General features: G+C 46.8%; 1 protein-coding gene across 1 annotated transcript in view; it reads right to left on the bottom strand.

The window, feature by feature from the left end:
• Window positions 1-1,638, bottom strand: part of C2CD5 (C2 calcium dependent domain containing 5) — a 1,535,590-nt gene extending 1,533,952 nt beyond the window's left edge. Inside the window, 1 exon segment of the mRNA XM_029600113.1 lies at window positions 1,507-1,638. The gene's annotated coding sequence lies outside the window, so the exon portion shown is untranslated.
• Between the last annotated feature and the right edge of the window lie 17,562 nt (window positions 1,639-19,200).

The raw sequence follows: 19,200 nt of genomic DNA, 5'->3' as shown, positions 1-19,200 counted from the left end.
TCACCAGCAGGGACCCTCACTGCACTACATTCAGATCCACCCTGGAGCCTACATGACACAGCAAGATCTGCCCTGTAAGAACCTCCCTCATGGTATTCGCCCCGCCTCAGCATGGAATCTCTCTGCTTTGGCCACTTGTTCTTGTGCCTCGTGCCTATATAACCTTTCCCATTGTATCTTATTCTTGGGATCCTTGTTCCTGGTTTAACATTGTTCTTGTTCTGTGTATAGCTCCTGCAGTGTTTAGGCCTTCTAGCCTGTCTGCCCTGCCTTGTCTCTTGAACTGTGCTCCCTTTCTTGTTTGGGCTATCATTTCTGCTGTATTCTGTGTCTGTCCTGTCTATGCACCTCCAGTGTCAGTTTGTTCCCAGCTATCCTTTTGTTCTCTGCGAGCCTCCCAGTGACCCTTCACACTCCCTGTGGGTCTCCCTGCAGCCCTCCTGTGTCCTGTCTAGTGTCTCCCGGTGGCCTAGCTCCACTATGTTATGCCTTGCCCTACACTGTTTTGGTCTTGCCTAGTCTTGTTGGGCCTGTCTTGCCAGTGCACTCCTTGTTCTTGTTCCTGATTGCACTGCACAACCCCCTCCAGAAGGACCTGCCAGCCACCAGCATCCAAGGGCTCAACCTGAAGAGAAGGTTTTGCAGGCAGAAGATCTACACTGTCCTGCCTGCACCTGCTCTTCCCTGCTTGGTAATCCCAAATCAGCCAGCTCTGCTGTGACGCTGTAGCATCTCCAGGTCTAACAAAGGATGGGAAACACCTTCTAGGTAACCAACGATACCTTCATCAGAAATGGAGGAATTAGCAGCATAGAGCTCCTCATAAAACTAAAAGAACCTATCCCTTATACTTTCATTACCCACTATAAAATCCTCATAGTTTTAATCTTAAGCATTTGATTCTGTGAAAACCTGTCCTTCAGTTTTTAGAAGTCTTCCAGCCTTGTTACCTGATTCAACGTATGCCTACACATCAGTCCCAGCCTTACAGGCCCCACGGTGGGAAGGCAGCCACTAGTGCTTCCCAAATACATCAGCACCTAAATCCTATTTGGTCTTTATGAACCAATTTGGGTAAAATCTTCTCCACTCAATTAGCCAAAATCTTTGCTCTTCATCCTCACCCCTCTTCTCAGCTTACGTTCTGAATCTCCTCCTCTATCTAGGGCAGGGATGGTGAACTCTAGTCCTCGAGGGCCGCAAACAGGCCAGGTTTCCCATCTCCCCACTTCTTTTCGTCCCTCACATTTCCCCCTCCTCTATCTATCCCTTCTCTTCCCCAACATCCCCCCTCAATCTAGCTCCTTCTTCCATCTAACCACCCCTTCTATCTATCCCGCTCCCTCCTCTTTCACCTCCTATACACTCTCGTTCTCCTCTCCGCCTTCTATGTCTGTCTCTTCCTTTTCAACCCCTTCCCTCCTCTTTATTCCCTCTTTTTATCAACCTCCTTGCGCAGTTTCGTTTTCCACTACATTTATACCGCCTTTTTCTCTTGTCACCTACCGCTGTCCGTTTCTCTTAGTCAGCTCCCTTTTTGGAGGAGTATGTTCTGCTACCTCTAGCCGTGTGCGTTGTGCTTAATACCATCCAAAACCTGTTCAGCATCGCGATACATCAAATACGGGCGCCGAGCAGTTCAAACTTACTCGGTCGAGAGCGCGGCGTCCTAAGGGATTTAAGAGGAGGTGAGTGGTTTGTGATGGAGAAGGATAGTTGTAGCCTTAGCAAAAATATATTTAAAAAACGGAGGTGACAATACGGTTAAGTCAGAAAGAAATTAAAAAGAGCAGTGTTTTAGAAGGGGCGTCATTGGGAATGGGGAATACAGAGACGTGAATAGCGGCACCAGAGTGGAAAGTGGTGGTCAGTACAATCACAGTGACTGGTCGGAAGCCAGAGTAGGGAGATTATGCGGAAAAAAAGTTACAGTTTAGTTGTTAGGAAGACAGAGATGTGACATCAGGGGAAGGAAACAGCATGGCTATACTGATGGAGAGAGAGAGAGAAGGCACAGGTGGGGAGAGGACCTTCTACGTGCTGTGCACATCACTTACCACTGAGCCAGGTGGTGAGTGCTGTGCACTGCATGGGGAAAGGTCGCCTGTTCAATCCACAGGTTGGGACTTCCACTCGGCCAGCGGTTGGAGCAGTGGCAAAGGCAAAATTGATTTTTTTTAGTGGGTACAAGGTTAAAATGAGAGGGCTGTAAGTATGCAGATCTGAGACCTACCAGTTGTATTCTTATTGATAAATAATGCCATATAGTGTACACTACAATGGCTTTCTAAGTAGTTTGCAACAGCCATTATGCATCATGAGTGAAACTTTAAAACATTTTACCTCAATTATTTGAAGCACTTGCTGGCATTAAAAATTCCTTATTGATCTGTATTAATTTATTTTATATTTGTTGCAGTTTATAAATGCACAAGTATATCATATAAAAAAACAAACATATCAGATCAGTCTTGTAATAAAACAAATCTGTGTATTCTTTCATGAATCCTCTTTGCAGAAAGCCAGAAATCATTATAACTACAATAAAATAGCAGTAATCAACAGAACAGGCGTAGAGCAGAGCTAGGACAATTCACATTATAACCAACATGAAAATAAAATTCAAATTCTGGTGTCAACTCAGCAAAAAATTATCCCTCCACTACTAAACATTTTGTGAAGTAACACAAACTCCTCCAAATAAAGAGATGCTAGAGCCTTGCCATACCATACAGCAGAGCTTTCCAAACTTTTCATGTTGGAGACACACTTTTTAGACAAACATAATTTCGGGACACAGTAATTCAGTCTACTAGCAAACCAGAGGTTAAAGGTTAAACGAACGAAATGTATTTTGACAATTTATGTATGTTTCCTTAAATATATACATAATAAAATGTTTCACGACACAACCTAACTTGTGAAAACATTTCATTTTTATTAAAAATATATAATATTCCAAGATTAATGTTATTGTTATAATTTATGAGTAACAATAATAAAACAAAGTTATTGTGTTATTCAATTTACCTCTTTAATGAGATATATGAGCTTGATGGGATGAACACAGCGTTTGAATATTTGGTGTTAATAAAAAATGTCCAAAGGGTCTTCTGCGTAATTTTAAAAAGCTGGCCAGTTTCACACTTCTAGTATACTATTAAATTATTTTGATAGCCTCATTCAACTAATTCTATATGGCTATGAGAGTGAAGTCTGGAATTTATAGGAAGGGACAGAATGTCAATATAAATCCTGCACCTCCAGTTCTGTAACTCTGTGCATCCACTGAAATTCCCCCAAACAATGGAGCTTGGATGTTTCCCTTACAGCTCATCATACTGAAAGATATTTTCAAATTCTGGTGTCACCTCACAGTAACAGCAGCACAAACACCTTCCACTGCCAGGCACATTGTGAACTAACACAAAACCCCGCAAAAAAGACACTCAAAATCTATACTGCAATCCCATCGTTACATAACAGTAATAACACCAAGAACTCAAACAACAATAATCCTACCTGTGAAAAAGCAAGGGTAAATATTACACTGTGTCCTAGAATACCAATACACCACCTACTGAGGAAACGAAACAAAACAAACCAGATTGCTATAGATCCCTATGCTAGCAGAATCTGTCATCATGGTCACACACACAGAGCAGAGACAGACCCTCACCAAATACAGAATAAAAAATAAAGGAGCACAAATTAGACAAAAACTGAAATGGAAACCCCAAGAAGCCAGACTCTTGTGTATTAACAATGGAAAAACAGAACCACCATTCCTCATAAAACAAATAAAATCAAGAAACATAAAGCATCAGTTATAATAGTAAAACTATACTAATAAAAGAATATTTTAAAACTACTGATAAATAGAATTTACATAGAAACATAGAAATGACGGCAGAAGAAGACCAAACAGCCCATCAAGTCTGCCCAGCAAGCTAAGCACTTTATCCATTTTTTTTCCCTTTTTCTCTCTCCCACCTGTTACTATTGGCTTCCAGTACCCTCCAGCCCTAATTCCCCTCCACCCAATTTAGAGAGCAGCTCTGTATCTGCATCCAAGTGACATCCAGCTCAATTAGGGGTAGCAACCGCTGTAACAAGCAGGCCACCCCCTTGCCCCATACTCTTACCCACCCCTGTTTTTATTTTTTTGTTTTGTTTTATTTTTTTTTGGAAATAGCAGCCCTCCATCCTTCCGCTCCGTGAAGGTGGAACACCAACTACTGGCCACTGGCATCCTGCTCTGTGAATGCCTCTGTGGCTACTGCCGCTCCGTGCAGTGTTTGAATGCCGCTGTGGCTACTGCCGCTCCGTGCAGTGTTTGAATGCCTCCACTTTATTCACGCCCTCTAGATTTGATGGATCCACAGTATTTATCCCACGCCCCTTTGAAGTCGTTCACAGTTTAATTTCTATTAATTAAAATCATATAAATTTTTTACAGTTTCCCAAACACCAATAAAATATTTCAAAACAGCACATATATCAAATAACACCCAATAATTAAAACTAATAAGGATTTTAAAAAGCCCCTGCTGTCCATACGTGGGAGCTCTTGATTTCCAGTCACCCTGATATTGTCAAGGATTAGGAGGTTATCCTCTCTCTCTCACACATACTCACATGTCCATTCTCTCTCACACATACAGTGTCACATACATACACATTCATGCTCTTATATCCACCATAACCTCTCGCTCTCACAGATACTGACACACTCTCAGGCTCTAAGACACTCTCTCCCCCTCCACCCCCCACCCCCCCATACACAAACTCTTACTCCCCTGGATTTTCTCACACACACTCATGCTCTCACTCTCTCTGGCTCCCTCACATACACACAAACACACACACCCAGGCAAGTTCCCAATCATTCTCACACAAACACACACACCCAGGCAAGTTCCCAATCATTCTCACACAAACACACACACCCAGGCAAGTTCCCAATCATTCTCACACAAACACACACACCCAGGCAAGTTCCCAGTCATTCTCACACAAACACACACACCCAGGCAAGCTCCCAGTCATTCTCACACACTGAAACTGACCCCCCAGGCAGGCTCCCATTCATTTTCACACCATTCCCTCACCATCCCCCAGGCATGCACACATTCATTCTCACACAAACAGACCCCCAGGCAGGCACCAATTCATTCTCACACACACAGTCCCCCAGGCAGGCACCAATTCATTCTCACACACACACATACACCACACACAGGCAGGCACCTATTCTCACACATACAAACCCCAGGAAGACACCCATACATTCTCATACACAGAGACACCCTCAGGCAGGGACCCATGCATTCACACACATACACCCCCAGGCAGACTCCCATTCATACACATGCACACTAAAGGCAGACCCCCTCTCTTTCTTTTGCCAGCAACCTCGGAGCCTCTCTCATTCCTCTGCTGCCACTGTCACTGATGCCGCATGGCTATCGGGGAGGCGCTGATTGCTGCTATTGGCACCGAAGCCCATTCTGCTGCCTCCTCTGTGCAGGCCCCGTGGGTTTCCACTTCCTCCATGTTGATCTCGTACATTGTGAGATCCGCATAGAGAAAGTGCTACTCTTGCACATTACCAAAGATTACATGTGCCAATCAGTAAAAAGTAATTTTATTTTTTTTTACCTTTGCTGTCTGATCTTAGTTTTCTAATCGGTTGGTCACAGGCTTTTTTGTTCCACCTCCCCTTTCTTATTTTTTTGCCAATTCCTTTCATATTGTCTTTTTTTTTCTATTTCTTTTCTCTCCATCTATCTTCTTCCCTCAAACATACAGTCAGGTTCTCATTCTCACATGCTTTCTCTCTCTCACACACACACACACACAGGCTCTCACTCTCACATGCTCTCTCTGATACAATCATTCATACAGTCTCTCTCTTGCACATGCTGTCAGGCTCTCTCTCACTCCCACATGCTCTCTTGCTCAAGCACAGGCTCTCACTGTCACATACTCTCTCTCATACAATCATTCATACACACAGGCTCTCACTGTCACATGCTGTCTTTCTCACACACACACAGGCTCTCACATGCTGTCTCTGCAAACATTCAGGTCCTCACTCCCACACACAATCTCTCAACTCATCTCATACACGCACAGACACACAATCTCTCATCTCATACATGCACTCAATCTCTCAATTCATCTCATACACGCACTCTACGGGCCCTCAGCCTCTGGGCCTCGTCTTCACGGGTCGCTGCAGGATGGGCTCTGCAGCGGCCCTGATCTTCTCGAACCGATCCGCGGCAGCGGCGGCCCTGATCTTCTCGGGCCGATCCGCAGTGGGGACCCTGCTACCGGGCCTCCTCCTCTTCTCAGCCCACTGCAACAACGCTGCTCCTCTTCTGCACGCGGCAGATGCTCCACCTCCTTCCTGCCCATGCGGCTCCGGCAACATTTTTCTTCCGGGGCCGCGTGGGAAGGAAGGAGGCGGAGCACCTGCACGTTTAGACGTGACCTTTTTCTTCGGGCCGTGGTGACGAGAGCTCCACCACGGCCCTGCCGATCTTCCTGCTGTGTGTCTCCTGCACACAGCCCAGCCCAGCGAAACTTCACTGCTCAGCCGCCAGTGGGATGAGGTCCACCGGCGGCCGCATTGGCTCCCACTTGCCGGTGTGTCACATGCACCGGGCTTGCGCGGCACACTGCAGGCGACAGACTAAAGTGTCGCGACACACACTTTGGAAAGCTCTGCCATACAGTCACAGCATTGACTGACTATTGAGACTCAAATAACAGTAACTTTATGAAAAAGAAGCAATGCAAATATTACACCAGGCCCTAGAACATTAATAATTCACCTACTGGAGTAACAGAACAAGCTGGACTGCTACAAAGAAACTTCACACTAGCAGAAATACTGCACCCCAGTCGCATACAGGCAAAACAGAGACTGACCCTTACCTAATCTACAAATCAGAAACATGCAGGCAAAACCGAAATAAAAAGCCTGAGAAACCAGACTCCAAACAGTGGAATATTGAAGAGAGAGCTAAATACAAAAATATAAGAAATGCAGTCCCAAAGATTACATATTCCAATTGCTAAAATCTTAAAATAATTTTGTTTTTTACCTTTGTTGTTGATCTTTATATTTTTCTAATCAGTTGGTTCCCATTTCCTTCTTCCCACTTTTCCCTTTTCGGTCATTTCCTAATTCCTGTTTCTTCTATTGTCTTCTTCGCTTCCTCCCTCACACACACCCCCTCAGGCCCCCATTCTCATCCACACACGCACACACACCCCCAGGCTCCCATTCTCACGTGCCCACACGCCCAGGCTCCCACTCTCACCCACACACACACACACACACACACACACGCTCCCAATCTCACCCACTCTCACCATGGGTCCTTTTCATTAGGTACAGCCAAACTCCTACTTCTGCTGCCGCGGGGAGGGGAGGGGATCCCACGATGGCATTACTGCTCTGGCCCTCTTCTCCATTGTCGTAGGGATAGGATCCCACAAGAGCATTGCTGCTCCAGCCCTCTTCTCCACCGTCATGGGGATGGGATCCTGCAGTGGCATTATTCCAACAGGCCTCTTCCGGTATCAGACACTGCTGGTGGGCCATGGCTACGCCACTAGGTTGGAGATGCTATGGAGACAACATTCATAACCTCTGGTGGGGAGGGAGTCATGATCATTATTTAAAGGTGACACCTATTGACCTGATATAGGGCCCATGATTGCAGGGATCTGGCAGGAATACTGGTACATGGACCCCAGCCCATGACTGTCACTGCAATGATTGGACTAAATATAATTTGGGAGGGGATTTAAAATAAGGATAAGTGCAAGGTGATGCATATAGGGAAAAATAACCCATGCTATAGTTACACAATGTTAGGTTCCATATTAGGTGCTACAACCCAAGAAAGAGATGTAGGCGTCATAGTGGATAACACATTGAAATCGTCGGTTCAGTGTGCTGTGGCAGTCAAAAAAGCAAACAGAATGTTGGGAATTATTAGAAAGGGAATGGTGAATAAAACGGAAAATGTCATAATGCCTCTGTATCACTCCATGGTGAGACTGCACCTTGAATACTGTGTACAATTCATCTCAAAAAAGATATAGTTGCGATGGAGAAGGTACAGAGAAGGGCAACCAAAATGATAAAGGGGATGGAACAGCTCCCCTATGAGGAAAGGCTGAAGAGGTTAGGGCTGTTCAGCTTGGAGAAGAGACGACTGAGGGGGGTTATGATAGAGGTCTTTAAAATCATGAGAGGTCTTGAACGAGTAGATGTGACTCTGTTATTTACACTTTCGAATAATAGAAGGAATAGGGGGCATTCCATGAAGTTAGCAAGTAACACATTTAAGACTAATCGGAGAAAATTCTTTTTCACTCAACACACAATAAAGCTCTGGAATTTGTTGCCAGAGGATGTGGTTAGTGCAGTTAGTATAGCTGGGTTTCAAAAAAGGTTTGGATAAGTTCTTGGAGGAGAAGTCCATTAACGGCTATTAATCAAGTTTACATAGGGAATAGCCACTGCTATTAATTGCATCAGTAGCATGGAATCTTCTTGGTGTTTGGGTAATTTCCAGGTTCTTGTGGCCTAGTTTGGCCTCTGTTGGAAACAGGATGCTGGGCTTGGTCTGACCCAGCATGGCATTTTCTTAGGTACTTATGTGCCTTTAACTAAATTGCAGAATGATCCCAAATTACCCCTGTCAAATGATGAGCAGGTTGTTAATACAAACAAAAAGCATACTTTGAAATGTCTGTATACAGCTGCTAGAAGTCTAAAAACTAAGATGGAAGAGTTAGAGTCTAGCAGTGGTGAAGAGGTAGATATAATTGGCATCTCAGAAATCTGGTGGAAGGAGGATAACCAATGGGACACTGACAGGGAACAAAGGAGGGATGGCACTATTTGTTAAAGAGAGAATTGAGTGAAACAGGTTAAAAGTTCTGCAGGAAACAAAGTGCAATGTTGAATACTTATGGATAGAAATCCCAAGTGAAAGAGGAAATAAAATAGTAGTGGGGGTGTAATTCCGTCCACCTGGCCAGAATGAACTAACAAACAATGAAATGCTAAAAGACATTATGGAAGCTAACAAAATCAGAAGCACAGTAATAATGGGAAATTTCAGTTACCCTATTGACTGTGTGAATGCTACGTCAGGACATTCTAGAGAAGTAAAGTTGCTAGATGAAATAAATGAATGCTTCATGAAGCAGCTGGTACAAGAACCAATAAGAGGGGAACCTGTTTTACACCTAGTCCATAGTGAAACACAGGATTTGGTGTCTGAGGTAACAGTGTTGGACCATTTGGCAATAGTGATCACAACACTGTCAAATTTGACTTAATAACTGGAGGGGAGTGCAAAAAAGAAATCTACAGTGACAGCATTTAACTTTCAAAAAGGTAACTATGTTATAATGAGGAAAATGTTTAAGAAAAAACTGAGAAGAGCAACTACAAAGGTTAATAGTTTAGCTCAGGCATGGACATTGTATTTTTAAACAATCTTGGAAGCTTAGATCAGATGTATTCCATGCATTAGAAAAGGTGGAAGGAAGGCTAAATGACTACAGCACGGTTAAACAGTGACATGAGAGAGGTTATAATACCTAAAAGAACATCTTTCAAGAAATGGAAAAGGGATCTGAATGAAGAAAACAGGAAACAGCATAAGCACTGGCAAGTCAGATGCAAAGCATTGATAAGGAAGACAAAGAGAATTTGAAAAGAAGCTTGCCATGAAAGCAAAAACTCCTAATAACAACTTTAAAGTACATTCGAGGTTAAAAGCCTGCGAGGGAGTGCTGGAAGGGGTGCGGACAAAGGGGTTTGTTCTTTCACATGTGGTGGGTCTGCCCTAAAATAACCACCTATTGGCACTATATTACACGCCTTATCCATGCGATCTCTGGAGAGGAGGTCTTACTAACCCCTGAATCGGTGTTTCGATGTTCCAGTGAATAAATTAAAACTGGGTCACTTCATTGTAATGGCAGCTCGTAGGGAACTAGCCAGATATTGGCGGACAGAGGTAATACCGTCAAGGGAGGATCTCCGACTCCAACTAGCCAAATTGGGGTCGGTCCACAAGGCAATAGCTGCCCACAATCCCCACAATCAGCAAACCTTACATGCGTTACAGCCACTCTTCGTTTGGTTGGCCAGGTCAGACTCCTAGAGACCTGTTTCAGGACATGTTTAGCAAGTTATGTTCTTTGGTGTGATCAGCTTGCATTCATGATGCTTTGAATATGCCTCTATAAGAGGTTAATCCAGTCCTCATAAATACCTCTTTGCAACGGGAGGGGGGAGGGTGGGAATAGAAGAAAGGGAATTATTTAGGGGAGGGGGGGAGAAATAATAATAAAAATGGGTCATACACTTTGTATTTTTGTATTTTGTCACCTCTCTGGTTATTGTTATTGCACTGTATACGGTTATGCTGTACAAAGAAGGTGATTTCTGTTTTCTCTTGTGAAGTGATGACACCAATAAATGTTAATTAAAAAAAAAAAAAAAAAGCCTGCAAGGGAGTCAGTTGGACCATTAGATGATCTAGAGGTAAAAGAGGCACTTAGGGGTGACAAAACCATAGCAGAGAGACTAAATGAATTCTTTGCTTTGGTATTCACTGAGGAAAATGTTAGAGATATATCCGTGCCAGAAATGATATTCAAAATTGATTCAGAATAACTGAAATAAATCTCAGTGAACCTGGAAAATGTACTAAGGCAAATTGACAAACTAAGGAGTTTCAAATCACCTGGACCAGATGGTATGTGTTGAGAACAGCCTCGAAAGGCCTTGCATTCTGTTGAGTGCCAGGTGTTTTCGTGTGCCCTTGGGCCTCAGCCCGACCCAGACCTTCAGGGCCGAGCCAAGGGTTGACGGTGACTCCACATGGCTGACAGTCGTACACTCTGCCAGGCCTGCAAGCTCCCAAGGCCAACATCCGAGGATGTTGGAAGTTGAATGGTCCTCCGACCATTCCGAGCCCTTTCGGACCTGCTGCAAGCAGCAGGCCTAGCCTGAGGTTGAGGGCAGATGGATCTTGACACGAAGACAAGACTATGAAGATTGATGCAACAGCATCACATGGCACGAAGACTTGGGTTGAAGACATGACACCAGGACTATGAAGACGTGACACCAGGATCGATGCAACGGCATCGCAGATGAAGACTTGACACCAAGGCTGATGTGAAGACATCACGGACCAGTGGTCGATGCGACGGCATCCCGGACCAGGGTCGATGCAACGACATCAGAGAATGACGCTGAAGTGCAGACATAACGAGGAACTTGGAATCCTAGACGAGACAAGAAGCAAGGAAGGCAGATATTGGCACTGTCTCTCAGTGCGCCCTACTCAGGCCACCCGCGGAACTGAGTCGCAGACCACCCTGTCCCACTGCGCGCCCTACACAGCCCTTGCAGACTGGTCACGGACCACGAGGAGAACGGGACAGCGCAGGAAAGATCCAGGACATGACGGCTCAAGAGCACAGGACACCTGTCCACCTGCAGGCCACCCCAACCCGGGAAAGATGTCGTCCGAGGGAGTCCGGCCCACAGGACCAGAAGGCTCAGGAGCATTGAAGACAAGACGTAGGAATGAACATCCAGGAAGGCAGGAACACCAGGACAAAGATCATGAAGACACCAGGACACCTGGGTGAGGACCTCAGGCACGAAGACTTGACGAGATACAACGGACAAGACGAGGAGCTCCACGAAGAAGAGAAGACCTTACACAGGCTCTGGCAGGCAGGAGCCTCCAGAGCGAAGTCACCATGATGCAAGGGAAAGAACGGATTCACGGAGCAGCCTTTTATAGGGCTGGTACAGGAAACAGTCACAGAGGTGGGGCCAGGACACTACCTGTGTCTGGCCCTTTAAATGTTGAAGAGAGGCGCACGCCGGCACCTGAGAGCAGGAAGCTGTGCAGGACCGCAGACAGCGGCCTGCACCGACGCAGAAGACAGAAGAGGCAGGGCTGAGCCTGAACGCAGGCTCCGAAGTCGGCAGTGGCTCCAGCCGCTGCAGGAGGCCCCGGGGGCGGCTCCAGCCGCTACTCCAGCCCGGGGCTTTTGCGGCCTCCAGCCGCGAAGATGGAATCAGCGTCGGGGGCGGTCCCAGTCCCGAAGAAGACCGTGGCTCCGACCGCGGAGAACAGGGGAAGCACGGGCGGCCTCCGGGCCGCAAGAGGAACTTCAAGCCGCGGCTCCGGCTGCGTGGGAAGGCCGACGGCGGCGTCCTGCCACGCCGGCGAAGAAAGCAGCATGGGGTGAGTGTGCCTGCTCGCGGGGAAACCCGCGGGCAGTGTTCATAACAGTATACAACCCAGAATGCTGAAAGAACAGAGAAATTAAATTGCAGAGCTGCTATTGGAAATTTGTAAGAAACATAGAAACGACGGCAGAAAAAGACCATTTGGCCCATCCAGTCTGCCCAGCAAGCTCCCACACCTATTTTCTCATACATATCTTTTTCACTAACCACCAATTTTAGGGCCCTTGTTGGTAACCATTTGATTCATGTTTCCTGCTATCCCCTGCCATTGATGCAGAGAATAATGTTGGAGTTGCATAAAATTGAGCATAAGGCTTAATGGTTAAGGGTAGTAATCGCCGCATCAAGCAAGTTACCCCGATGCTTGCTTTCCCAGACTGCACAGATCATTGCCTTGTTGGATGTTGTCTGAATGTAAATCCTGTTTTCCACATTTCCCCCTGCCGTTGAAGCAGAAAGCAACGCTGTATATTCAAGAATGTCGGTATATAAAAGTTAAAAATAAATAAATAAAAATGGTAGTAACCACCGTAATAAGCAAGCTACTCCCACGCTTATTTGTTTATCCAGATTGTGAAGTTCAGGCCTTTTGGTTGTTGTCTGAATGCAAATCCTCTTTTCCACATTGCTCTCTGCTTCAACGGCAAGGGGAAATGTTAGAGATGCATTAACCTTAGAAAGCTTATTGAGTCAGGGTAGTAATCATCTCGTAGTAGCCTCCACTCCAGTAATCCATCCCCATGGCTCTTCTCTTCATTCCCACCCTCTAGTCTTTATGGATCCACAGGGTTTATCCCATGCCCCTTTGAAATCCTTCACAGTTTTAGTCTTCACCACTTCCTCCAGAAGGGCATTCCAGGCATCCACCACCCTCTCCGTGAAGAAATACTTCCTGACATTGGTTCTGAGTCTTCCTCCCTGGAGCTTCAAGTCATGACCCCTAGCTCTACTGATTTTTTTCCAACCTAAAAGGTTTGTTGTTGAGCATGGATCATTAAAACCTTTCAAGTATCTGAAAATCTGTTTCATATCACCCCTGCTCCTCCTCTCCTCCAGGGCATACATATTTAGGTTCTTCAATCTCTCCTCATAAGTCATTTTATGAAGACCATCCACCCTTTTTGGTCGCCCTTCTCTGGACCGCCTCCATCCTGTCCCTGTCTCTTTGGAGATACGGTCTCCAGAACTGAACAAAGTACTCCAGGTGAGGCCTCACCAAGGCTCTGTACAAGGGGATCATCACTTCCTTTCTCTTACTAGATATTCCTCTTTCTATGCAGCCCAGCATTTTTCTGGCTTTAGCTATCGCCTTGTCACATTGTTTTGCCGACTTTAGATCGTTAGACACTATCACAGCAAGTTCTCTCTCCTGCTCTGTGCACATCAGCCCTTCACCCCCCAGCAAATACAGTTCTTTCCGATTTCCACACCCCATATGCATGACTCTGCACTTCTTGGCATTGAATCTCAGCTGCCATATCTTCGACCACTCTTCCAGCTTCCTTAAATCTCGTCTCATTCTCTCCACTCCTTCTGGCGTGTCCAGTCTGTTACAGATCTCAGTATCATCCGCAAAAAGACAAACCTTACCTTCTATCCCATCCGCAATGTCACTCACAAAGATATTGAACAGGACCTGTCCCAACACCGATCCATGCGGCACTCCACTTAACACCGCTCTCTCTTCAGAGTGAGTTCCATTTACCATCACATATGGTCTTCTGTCCGTCAATCAGTTTGCAATCCAGGCCACCACCTTGGCACTCACTCCTAAGCTTCTCGTTTTATTCACAAGCCTCCTGTGCGGGACCGTATCAAAAGCTTTGCTGAAATCCAAATAGATTAGATCGAGCACGCTTCCTCGATCTAATTCCCTAGTCAACCAATCAAAAAAGTCAATCAGATTTGTCTGACAGGACCTTCCCCTGGTGAATCCATGCTGCCTCTGGTCCAGCAATTCTTCTGACTGTAGATAGTTCACTATTCTTTCTCTCAGCAGCGACTCCATAACTTTCCCTACCACTGAGGTGAGGCTAACCGGCCTGTAGTTTCCAGCCTCCTCTCTGCTCCCACACTTGTGAAGCGAGACCCCCACCGCTCTTCTCCACTCACTCGGCACCACTCCTGTTTCTAGGGAGCTATTGAACAGGTCACGCAGCGGACCCGCCTGTATAACTCTGAGCTCCCTCAGTATCCTGGGATGAACCTAATCAGGCCCCATGGCTTTGCCTAGTTTTAGTTTTCCTAGCTGTTCCCATACATTCTCTTCTGTAAATGGAGTTGCATCTACTCCACTCTCCTCTAGTTTCTTGTTAACTAGCGAAGGTCCTTCTCCAGGGTCCTCTTTAGTGAACACCGAACTGACGTATTCGTTTAATATTTCTGCCATTTTTCATCTCTCTCCACACATTGATCCTTTCACCTTTCAATTTCACTATACCACTTCAACTTTTCTCCTTTCTCTGATCTATCTGAAAAATGTTTTGTCACCCCTACCTCGCTTTACCTCTTTGGCAATCCTTTTCTTCCACTTGACTTTTTGCGATCCTTGATTACTTTCTTTGTCTCCCTCATTCCACCAGATATTCTTCCCTGTGCTCCTTCCTTTGGGATTCCTTATATTTCTTGAACGCTGTTCTTTTAGCTTTTATTTTGTCAGCCACCTCCTTTGAGAACCAGATAGGTTTCATTTTTCTCTTGCTTTTTTTTACTTTTCTAATGTATAGATTAGTTGCCTTGGTAATTGCTTCTTTTAATTTGGTCCATTTGTTGATCCACATCTCTCTTGTTCTCCCAACCTTCTAGTTCTTCCTCCAGGTACTTCCCCATTTCATCAAAGTCTTTGTTTTTGATCTGCAAAACTCAGGTCTTCGTGTTTCTTCTCTGTATCCTGTTTGTAATATGAAACCATACCATTTGATGATCACTGGTGCTGAGGTGTATTGAAAAAATATTTAATAAAGAACAATTGCTCCAAAAAATTTTTATGGAGGGAAGGAAGGTTTCATATAATTGTATTGTAACCCCAACCGAGTGATCTCAAGGTGTTAATCATAAACGATCCTCCTCCATCCACATTCTATTTTTGATTTGTGTATAACATGCACCAATAGTGAAAAACATTTCTTTTTTTTTTAAAGACAAGCTTGTTACCAACAACAGTAAAAATATATATTGTCCCGACTTATCTGATATCAGATGATGACCCGATGCGGCCACGCTTCAGATCCAATGCCGGATCTTCCCTCAGGGGGTGTTTCCTTATAAATTCATTGTCGGTATATCGATTTTCCAGAAGTTTGTATAAACAGTTAGTCCAAATTTGAAACAGCTTGCCATCCTCTATGCAAGTCAAAAGACACTGAACACTGATCTATACTGGCTAGCTTTAAAACCTTGATGCAGAATTGCTGTGCTTCCAATCCAAAACCACGTTGCTGTGAACGTCAATACATATTCCTCAGATCAACGAACCCCAATTGAGTTCCTCATTTAAACCTTGCGGAGCTTGTGTATGTAATGTAAAAATCTAGTATGCTTCACGCCTATTAAATAAGGCTCCCCGATTGCTGCCTCTTGGCGATAGTTGTACATGATCTATGACAGTCCACTTTAAATCAGAAAATATATGCCCATATTGAACACAATGTGCAACAATCGATGCAGTCGGCATTGCTGAGTTTAATTTAGACTTGTGTTCATTAAGTCTTGTTTTGATTTTGCGAGTGGTCTTGCCTATGTACACTTTGGGACAGGTGCAAATAATAGCGTATACCACATACTCAGAATTGCATTGTTACGGTCCCGGGCCATGCCACAGGACCTCCACTCACCTCCTGGCCCAGGCCGGCCGCAGGAGTCCCTCCACTTCGGCCCCAAAGGCCCGAAACGCAGCCTACCACAGCACTCTCCCTGCGAGGGAGACGCCGACGACAATCCGCGGATGGCCCGCCCCCTATGCGCGCGTGTACCGGGCTTCAGTCTTAAAGGGGCCAGCGAGGGAAACGCAGAGACAGCCTCCCACTCACGTCAGACACTGCCAGGTTATTTAAACCCGGCAGTCACTGACACGCCTCACCTTGCAACGAGGTTCACTCGGTCCCCTGAGTTGCTAGTTGCTGCGTTGGATCTTGGATCGTCTCTTCCACTTCTGGCTTCCGACCCGGCTTCGTCCATTGACTTCGTCTTCGCTCCCGCTCCCGGTTTTGGTTTGGACTTCTGGCTTCTGACACGGCTCCGTCCACAACTCTGTTTCCAGCTTCCGCCCCTGGCTTTGACTTCAGACCTCTGACTTATGGCTTCTGACCCTGCTTCGTTCCTGGACTCCGACTTCTGTTCCCTCCGCCTCTTCAGGTATCCGGTTCTTGCTGGCCCAGGGGATTCTAAGTCCCAGCAGCTCGGGCTCCTTCCGGGGGAGCCGCGGGCTTCCGAGGGTGAAGACTCTGCCAGCCTCCTGGGCCCTACCGTCCTCATCGACCATCTCTTCGACTGCTTCCTGGATCCTTGGTCACAGAGGGTCCCACCTAAGTCCAAGAGGTCCGGGTCCCTACGGGCTCCTCCTGGGAGGACCTCGGACTTCCAGTGGTGAAGTCTTCTCCGGAGTCTCTCGTCAGCGTCACCTCCTGGCTGCGACACTCACTGTTGGTCCCCACAGTGCAACATTTGCAGTCTTAGCCGGCCCAAGGGTCCACGAGCATAACAGTTTGCAAGGCCATGGACCCAGCGGATCTCTCGACCTTGAAAGTCATTCCGGGAATTGCACAAAGGTTGCAACAGCAACAAACTTGCCTCGACTCGCTGATGGTAACTGTGCAGAGGCTAGCGGACCGGGTGGAAGGAGCCGCAGCTTCCGGTTCCCCAGTACCGGTAGCCATCCCTAATGCAGGGCCGTCTGCACCCATACAAATGCCAGCACCTTCTCGGTACTCAGGGGACGCGAAATTATGTCGCGGATTCTTGAACAAATGTTATATCCGCTTCAACCTACTACCAGCGCAATTTCCCACAGACCAGATCAAAACAAGCTACATTATCTCCCTGTTGGATGGGAGGCCATTGGCCTAGGCCTCTTCCCTATGGGAGTGACAGGATCCTCGCTTAGCCAACTTGGTTCAGTTCGTCACGTCATTCCAACGGATCTTTGACGAGCCCTCCCGCGGATCACAGCCACGTCCGAATTACTCCAGCTATGGCAGGGTAACTGTCCCTTGGCGGAGTACGCCATAGAGTTCCAGACCCTTGCTGCCGAGCTGAACTGGAGAAGCGATAGCCTGCACAGCATATTCCTGCACGGGCTCTCTCACTGACTTCAGGACGAGTTTGTGGCCAGAGATCTCCCGGACGACTTGAATGATCTGATTGACCTGGCTGGCCGCGTAGACCGCCGCATCCAACGCCGGTTCCGGGAGAGGAGACCTGCTCAGGGATTTGGGGGCTCCGGAACCACGCCTCCTCGAACCAGGCATTCTCCTCCTGCCTCCCCGGGGCTGCACAATGCCGAACCCATGCAGTTAGGCCGGGATCCTATTTCCCAAGAAGAGACGAGAAGTCTCTGGTCCCAGGGCCTGTGTTTATATTGCTGGGGCAAGGGACATTTCCTTGCCCACTGTCACAAGCATCCGGGAAACGCTCGGACCTAGAGTCAGTCGGGGAGTTAACTCTAGGTAACACCACCTCCACCTCCCCGTGTACCATTCCAGTAACCCTGATTCTCCCGGATGGAAACTTCGACACCCTAGCCCTGGTTGACTCTGGAGCCGGGGGGAACTTTATCCTCCGGGACCTGGTGCAGCAACTCCAGCTTGGGGTCCATCCTCAGGAACCCCCCATATGAGTGTCTTCAATCCAGGGGACCCCACTTCCTGGAACCATTTCCCATACGTCCTCAGCACTAACGCTACACACCGGTCTCCTACACGTTGAGGAGATCTCGTTCCTCATCCTGGAGAAATCCATATACCCAGCCATATTAGGACTGCCTTGGCTTCAGAAGCACTCTCCCGTGATCAGTTGGGACTCCCTCCAGATTACATCCTGGGGTCCAACCTGTTTTAATGAGTGTCTGTCTGCCCAGCCTTGACTGCTGGTTCCACTCTTGACAACTCCACTAGCGCTACCTCCCCAGTACCACGCCTTCAGAGACGTATTTTCGAAGGAGAAGGCCGAACTACTTCCCGAGCATCGGCCCTTCAATTGTGCGATCAACCTGATCCCCGGCACCATGCCACCTCGAGGAAGGGTCTACCCGTTATCATTCCCGGAGACTCAGGTCATGTCTGCCTATATCAAAGAGAACTTGGACCGAGGGTTCATCACACCATCCAACTCCCCGGCCGGAGCCAGGTTCTTCTTTGTAGGTAAGAAGGACGGGTCCCTTCGACCCTGTATTGATTACCTTGACCTGAACAGTATTACGCGGCGTGACCACTACCCGCTACCCTTGATCCCAGAACTATTGGATCGGCTACAGGGAGCCAAGGTCTTCATGAAGTTGGATCTCTGAGGGGCATATAATCTGGGAAGAATTCGGCCCGGTGACGAGTGGAAGACCGCATTCAACACAAGAGATAGTCATTACGAATATCTCGTCATGCCCTTCGGCCTATGCAGTGCCCCGGCTGTGTTTCAGAACCTCATGAATGAGGTACTCAGGGAAATGCTGCACACCTCAGTGATTGTTTACCTCGATGACGTGTTAATATATTCCAAAGACTTGGAGGTACACCACCGAGATGTCCGTCAAGTACTGCAGAAACTGCGAGAGAATCGGCTTTATGCCAAATTAGAAAAATGCCAATTTGAACAGGAGTCACTACCCTTTCTGTGGTACATCGTATCCTCCACAGGGTTCCATATGGACCCAGAAAAGGTCGCCGCCATCA

This window comes from Rhinatrema bivittatum, chromosome 4 (assembly GCF_901001135.1).
Source record: "Rhinatrema bivittatum chromosome 4, aRhiBiv1.1, whole genome shotgun sequence".
NCBI classification, from domain to species: Eukaryota; Metazoa; Chordata; class Amphibia; order Gymnophiona; family Rhinatrematidae; genus Rhinatrema; species Rhinatrema bivittatum.
Note: the sequence above shows the minus strand (reverse complement) of the source record. Positions and strands in the feature narration are given on the sequence as shown.